The sequence below is a fragment of the Salvelinus fontinalis genome, chromosome 12 (genome assembly GCF_029448725.1).
Source record: "Salvelinus fontinalis isolate EN_2023a chromosome 12, ASM2944872v1, whole genome shotgun sequence".
Taxonomy (NCBI): Eukaryota; Metazoa; Chordata; class Actinopteri; order Salmoniformes; family Salmonidae; genus Salvelinus; species Salvelinus fontinalis.
The window spans coordinates 12,845,137-12,853,173 of NC_074676.1; the positions used below are offsets into that span (position 1 = coordinate 12,845,137).

The window sequence follows — 8,037 nt, forward strand, 5'->3', positions numbered from 1 at the left end:
CGCTCCGTGACTGCACGTTTGTTATTCTTTGTTGTAAGTTTCACTATTAAAGATATGTCGAACTCTACTCACGCTGCGCCTTGGTCCACTCCTTTCAACAAGCCTGACAGTACCGCAGAGATGGAACATTAGTCACAGAAAATATATGTTGTGGTGGCAGCTGCAGAGAAGTACTTGGGGGTTAGAGATTTGACTTCAGAAGAGTTACAGGGTGTGTGGAGTGGTAGTGTCCGTCCTCTCAGGTCAGTGGCCTGGGGTAGGATCAGATATTGTTTTAAAGTAGTGGAATAAGGTGGTGGGTTTTAACGAGTGTAGGGTTAGTTTTTAGGGTAATTAAAAGTATATTTATTTTTCCCGTTTCCCCTTTTCCCATGTTGTATCACAAAGTGTAATGGATTTATACTATAGTTCAGTTGGGAGCGGTAATTCAATATATTGGATGCCAACCGCCGGTAAACCTCACCGAAGAAGAAGAGTAGCCATACAGACTCATGCTAGTTAGACAAACTTGTAGATTCCAAAGGTTATCATCACATCTGGTAGTGCCTGTCTTGACGATAGCTAGCTAAATAAGATACCCAGCTGTTAGCCAGTTAATAAGCCTAGGTTGCTAGCTAGCTAAGGCTATTTTGCTACGCTTCTCGTCCTACCTGATGGTTGCTCGTCGTTGTAGCCTACTCCTTCTCATTTAACAAACTTTATTATGTAATATGTATTCCATTTTGCATTGATTAGAAATCTCCCACTTTGCTGGCTAAAAATGGAGCCACTGACTGTAGACACTGCCACAACAAATCAAATCAAAGTTTATTTGTCATGTGCGCCGAATACAACAGGTGTAGTAGACCTTACAGTGAAATGCTTACTTACAGCCTCTAACCAATAGTGCAAACAAGCTATTAGGTGAACAATAGGTAAGTAAAGAAATAAAACAACAGTAAAAAGACAGGCTATATACAGTAGCGAGGCTTTAAAAGTACGAGGCTACATACAGACGCCGGTTAACAACCACAAAAACAAACACGTGAAACCCTTGTAGGTTACTACGGTATGTCTTTTTATGGGGTACGTCATAAACTACATTCAAAGGGTTGTTGTTTTATTGAGTTAAGAATTTCAAACGTCATGGTATATCATTGGGTGTAGCAATGTCACATGAAATGATTTGTCTTTCTCCAAAAATGAATACTCTTGCAAGTATTCAAATACTAACGTCCGTTTGGATATTCTACTATTCAAATAACCGTGCCCATCCCTAATTAATACACATCTCTGCCTTTAACACAACTTCAGGACCAGAAATGTTGGTCAAGAACATGTCATCCATCATGGATTAAAAATGAATTAATGTAAGGCGATTACTTGAGAGGTTGTGTACTCTGCTCATTTAGTCTGACATATTTCTTTGAGTTGCCCAAGTACAGCCATTACATTTGCTCCATTTATACAATTTCAAGGTCAGATGTATGTTTTAGGGCTCCAGAGTTGCGCAGCGGTCTAAGACCGCTCAGTGCTAGAGGCGTCACTACAGACCCTGGCTTTATTCCAGGCTGTATCACAACCCGCCATGATTGGGAGTCCCATAAGGCGGCACACAATTGGCCCAGCGTTGTCCGGGTTTGGCCGGGGTAGGCCGTCATTGTAAATAAGAATTTGTTCTTAACTGACTTGCCTAGTTAAATAAATGTTAAAATAAAATAAACAAATAATACTAAAATGCCTAATTTCATTCTCTACTCTGGAGCGGTTGATTGAATGCATCAGCAAAACTGCAGGAGAAACGTATAGCATAGAAAATTATGGCAACTCAATTGGCAACAGATGACTGTGATACAGTAACTCAGTTGCAGTACCAAATTCACTTAATTTACAATTGCTAAAACTAGATAATTGAGCCAGGAAGACAGATTGGCAAACAAAATCAACCAAAACAATGTCATAGCTGCCACTGCTTCTGAGTGGTGTATAATGCCATTTGGAGACAAGGTTAACCTCATGAAATTCCTGGGAGATTTTTAGCGCAAATGTATTCACAGTTTGATCCCTATATGTAGGCCTTTGCACTCGTACCCGTATACGGGTTGAAAATGGCAGATTTGGGTTACTGATAAATGGCTACATTGGAATGCAGTGGCTGCACAGTACAGTAACATGCTATAGCCTACATGACGCCAGAGCTCTGGCTCTGCGCTTCACGGGTTTTGACTGAAAGGCGTTCTGAACTTGAGCACCTCCGCAACAAGAAGTTGCCCCCATCTCTCCTGTTAAATGGGCAACTCTTGACATTTTGAGGGAAATGCTGTAAATTTCAAACTATGTATTTTAGAAGATGAGACATTGAGGATTATATTAAATACCACAGCTTTGGTGTCAAGCCAAACACCTGTGAATCCAAATGTGCACTTCACATTTCCATATCCTAACACTCGTGTCATATACAGTGTCAACATTTATGGTCATTATGTTTGATATACAGTTACAAGATGACATGGCGTCATACCCTGGGTTGTTCTGAACAGAATGAGCCATGTTTGTCTATTGTGAAAGAAAATTGGCCCAGGACACACCTAAATGCACTCATGACTCCTTTCCTGACTCCTTGCATTGTGTAATATCGTATTTTATTACTTAGCTAGTCATGTTGTCAATAGAACAAGCTTTCAAATCATGCCCACCTGACCCAGGCTGTTTTTGGATTGCATAAACAACATATTGTGTGATGGTGGGATGCGGGATTGTGTTCCAAACAAAACAACTACAAGTGTGCTTGTTCTAATTCCTCAACTGCACAGTTAGGAAAGCACAAAAAAAGTACCTTATAGTTGAAGACGGTTCTTTGAGTCATAAAAATGCATTGAAATTGCTTAGGAACTGTACACACTTTGGAGGGGGGTGAAGCCACTTGGAGACACCACCTAGTCCTCTCACCCATACCCTTCTCATGTGTTTGTCTTATGTTGCACCTACCCCACATCTCCCAGAAATAGTCTTATTGTGATAATATTGCGTTTAGGAGGTCGGTGAAGGAGTCAGGCGCAGGAGAGCAGAGATGTCTGAGAAGCGTACTTTAATTGGCAAGTCCACCACACATGTATGGCACAATCAAAAAGGTACAACGCCCTCGACAACAGAGAACCCGTACAAACGCACGGAGGAACAAACAAAGTACCGACAATAACACACTCTTATGAATCGGTGAAAACAAAAAATGGCATAACCTCACCGAGCACATCACAATGAAAGAATAATCCCACACAAACCTAGGCAGGCAACAGGGTAAATATATGCACACAGAAATTAAGGCAAATTTAACCAGGTGTGAAAAGAACCAAAGACAAAACAAACAGAAAAGGGGATCGGTGATGGCTAGTAGACCGGCGACGCCGACCGAAGTACAACTATTACTTTAATACATCCCTGAAGAGAATAATGTACTTTTTACTCCATATTTTTCCTAACACCCAAAAGTACTCAATACATTTTGAAAGGAAAATGGTCCATTTCACACACTTATCAAGAGAACATCCATGGTCATTCCGTTACTACCGCTGAGCTGGCAGACTCACGAAACACAAATGCTTTTTGTAAATTATGTCTGAGTGTTAGTGTGCCCTTGGCTATCTGCCAGTAAATTTAAAAAATACAATTGTGCTATCTGGTTTGCTTAATATAAGGAATTTGACATTAACATTTCATTATTTATTTTTCCATATTTTCTCATGGTTTCTGTGATCAAAAAAATACAATTAGCATTTAAATTAATTCCTTTAAGAGTCCAGTGTAGTATTTTGATACTTTGTGCAAGGCAATTGATAAGCATTAACAACTTTGTGGATGGGGCCTCCTGAGTGGCGCAGCGGCCACACCTGGGAGACCCATGAGACGGCGCACAATTGGCTCAGCGTGGTCCGAGTTAGGGGAGGGTTTGCCCGGCTGGGATGTCCTTGTCCCATCGCGCTGTAGCGACTTCTGTGGCGGGCCAGGCGCATGCACGCTGACATGGTCACCAGGTGTATGGTGTTTCCTTCGACACAAAATGTTTTTTTTGTGGATGTGTATAATTTGTATGTATAAAATTAATAATAGTAATATTTAAAATGACTAAATCGGATAATTTCGTATACATGTATTTACATTTGCATCAGGTCGCTTCTGGGGGGATTCTGGTAAGATGCCGGCACAGTCGGCTGAATTCCGGTAGACTGAAACGGCCCGATGTACTTGGGCCGATTCTGGGCAGTCATTCATTTTGATTCGGGCTGAGTCTGACACCCGATTTCGGGCCGATTCAATCAGTTCTGGCTCCCCGGAAGAGGGCTGCTTCTGGGGTGATTCCTCATTGCTAGCTGGGAAAGGAGAAGTGTTTGCTGCAACGCATAAATTAGCATCGCTAATCAACAGCTAATCGCTAACAGTCATGCTAAAATGCTCGTGTATTCCAATGCAAAATGCTAAAGGTAGTGCTAACACTAGCGGGAGCAGGAGCTAGCTAACAAGCTCAACACACGGTAATTATACACAATAGACCACAAAACTTAGCTCCACATAATAGTACACAGATCTCAAGGCACTTACGTTTAGATGCACACACAATCAGACAAAGAGATTCAGCCCACAGGAGTAAAAGTTCAGTAGGAGGGAAAACTGTGGGGATGGGGAAAGCACATTTCTGACCACACAGCGTGCTAGAATAACTGAAACTGAAGTCCCGTGAATCAAAGTCACTGGTAGGCTGATCGATATGTGGTGATTAGGATTCGACGTGACCTTGGCCAATAAGACACTAAGAAAAATGGGAGACTAAGATTCCCGACTAAAACTAACCAGAAGGGATGGCTAAAATCAGCTGACTGAGTTGGCCGTTTTAACAGCAGCCAAGTGTTTGAGTACATGCATCTTCTAAGAGGGACGTTTCATAGTCAGTGCTTGATGGTCAGTGCTATCCCATTGCTTGATATGAGGAAGGGTTGTCATTAGTTACCACAGCCACAAAGGTATGAACCCCGCCTATTTCTGCAATGTATCGTCTTAAAATTGTATTTTAAACTTAACCTCTAGCTCTACCCAGGTTTCTTTGGAATGTGGCATTTTCATTTTTGCATTATGGTAGTGAGACGCCCGATTTCGAGAGCTCAAATCAAGTATACAGAATTGATTTGAAATCTCAGATGATCTAAAGGGAAGTAAACAACTTATGAAACTAATGTAACTCCATGTAAGAGCAGCAGTACTTGGATGGGCTCTCACATGGCATGAAGGCAGACACTTTTATATTCCCAATATTCATGTCTGGTCTGCCAATACCTATACTCCTCATACAACAGCAACTCCATTTAAAGCCTTTTAACAGATTTAATGACAGTATATTCAGAGCTTTAATCATGAAAGATATAAACGGCACTAAAAGGTGCAGAGACCAACCAACCCACAGTTATTTAAGGTTAACTGCTACCACATTAGCGGCTGTGAAAAAAAAAAGACAAATAAAGTTGATATGAAAATATACTGTAATTCTTCCAGTGACAAACCCACAAGAATACCACTCTGATATCCCTGTTACTGTGTTTCCAATGTAGAGAAGCCATCGATTCTAAGAAGTAAAATTGTGCCACCCTCTGGAATACCTACAGTATCACCACATTACTACCTCCAACAAACCACTGCCTCACATGGCCTGCGATTGGCATTAGAATTGTCTCCAAGGCACAGTAAGAACAGAGTAGTATTCAGTACGGTTCTCTCTTCTATAAAACTGCAGACTGCTTTCACAAAACTCATCCAGAAAACCCTGTGAGTTATAGCATATTAGTGGACGTTTACAGTTACCATCCGAAGCCAAAAGTTAATAGATCCAATTGTTCTAAATGATCTTTAAAGTTCTCAGTAGGACGAACGTACTTAATGATTGGCGTGAAGGAAATTTCTGCAAAGAGTGACATCATGGACTGCTGAGGCTGATAGATATATAAATCATACTGTATTTCAAATCCATTTCTGGAGTATGAGGCATAGTCACAGTACATACGTGAATGCATGCTTATAAAACACTTGTTCAGTGCATTTCATTTTTACAATGTCTTTATCTCCTGGATGAGCTAGCTTTTGATTTATAGCCAGCAAGGCAAATCTCCATTCTCCCAATAATCCATGTCTGACATATCCAATGAGAAAATGATGCACGCTCACATCTTTCAACAGAAAACAGGGTGTTGAAATTGCCCTGTCTACCCTCATAATGCCGCCCTGTACATCAACCTCTAAGCCGTTTGGCCTTGGGTTAGGTCACCTCCCATTTAGTTTGGAACCCTATCACAGGGAGCTTTCTCAAGCTCTTGCCTGACTGATGTCTTGGCCTTCATGAGCCCTAACCAACCAAAACACAGTGCTGGCCTGATTGCGGTTGTCTGCCTGTCTTGGGAGGTCAGCTTTTTTTTTTTACAAGCTAAGCCACCCATAAAGACAGCAATGCTCACTCAGCGTACCGGTGGGTGTTCTCACTACCTAAGGCAGGGCATCATTGTGGTTGAGAGAGCAGTTTGTGGCTACCCATTAAATGACACAGTAATATGTGTGGACAGACACATTGCCTATACATTCAAACAGCATCCAGGAAGGGCTACTACCAACTAATAAGCACTATACAGATAGCTAACACCGCCCACCATTAAATGCACAGATGTTTTGTCCTTCAACAGACTGAAGGTCTCTGAGGATGCTATGTGAGCAGTAGTCTCTGTGTACTAAGTCTACGCTATGTTAAAAATATGGTGTTTTGGCAGAGGTGGCGACTGTGGGCCGGAATGGAAAGAATCAGTTGAAGATGGCTGGAAAAGAAGCTGTTCACCTGATCTGAAGCCCTGCACTCCCCAGAGGGCGATATGGCTCTCACCACACTCTCATTCTGTTAGCTTTCAGCCCGATACTAAACCTATTGTGAATCCAGCTAACTTTTGATATCTCCAAGAGGGTAAAAGTAAATGGCATCAATAGTTTGCCACAAGGAAGAAAAGTAAGAAGTACATTAATCATCTTCACAATCGTGAAGGTCAATGACAATATAAAAAAGTATTGAAAATCTATGAACTTGGGACATGCACAGCTATTGTGAGTGAATTGTAACACCAACCATAAAGTCATTTAAGATCCACCATCCATTTTTTAGAGGGTGTCTTTCCATACAGAACTGTATTGAACACTACTGTCATGGAAACTAGCCTACGTCAAGCCAAACAGTAAACATTTAGACCCAAAGCACCCTTTAAACCTCTGTCTGATACCCTTGATATCTTTGCTATTGATGGTTAAGGCAGATTGTATTTTTAGAACTTGGATCATGGATGTGAAAAGATACATCTCAGTGTGCAACTCAAGGTTGTGTTTTCCACAGACCCTTTTCTCTTACTTACCGTCTGTTACTCTTTATTTGACAGGCCTGTGCAGCTGCAGGATTTCACTTTGAAATGGGCAGCAATGAATGATCCCCATGTGTTTGCAGACCAAACCAGGCAACCAGAGTTGAATTGCCCAATAAATGCATCTCCATTGACCCCCTGGTGGGTGTATTTTACCGAAGAGCATATAACTACACAGCATTTCCTATCGCCACCATCATTAAACTGCTTAGCCACTCACTTTCATCCAGTATGAAAGCTTCTATTTTTTAAAGGGCTATCCTTGCAACCTACCCAATTCCTAGGATTTGGTACGTACCTTTGTTTCCCTCCATTTAGTATTATACTGTATACTACTTTACATTGGGTTACTGTCACGGCTTCCGCCGAAGTTGGTCCCTCTCCTTGTTCGGGCGGTGTTCGGCAGTCGAAGTCATCGACTTTCTAGCCATCGCTAAACCTCTTTTCATTTTCTTTTGGTTTTGTCTTGTCTTGTATCACACCTGGTTCCAATCCCATCAATTACATGTTGTGTATTTAACCCTCTGTTCCCCGTCATGTCTCGTCTGTGATTGTTTGTTTGTAAGCTATGTGCAAGTTATGTTCTGGTGTGCGACGGGTTTTGTACCCACTTGTATTACTTTGG

General features: G+C 41.5%; 1 long non-coding RNA gene across 1 annotated transcript; it reads right to left on the bottom strand.

Moving 5' to 3' along the window:
• Nucleotides 1-3,050: 3,050 nt before the first annotated feature.
• LOC129866824 (uncharacterized) lies at nucleotides 3,051-4,917 on the bottom strand. Its single transcript, XR_008761533.1, has 3 exons — nucleotides 4,576-4,917; nucleotides 4,135-4,367; nucleotides 3,051-4,024 (listed from the first exon to the last, which is right to left on the bottom strand). It is a non-coding gene; the product is annotated as an uncharacterized LOC129866824 (long non-coding RNA).
• Between the last annotated feature and the right edge of the window lie 3,120 nt (nucleotides 4,918-8,037).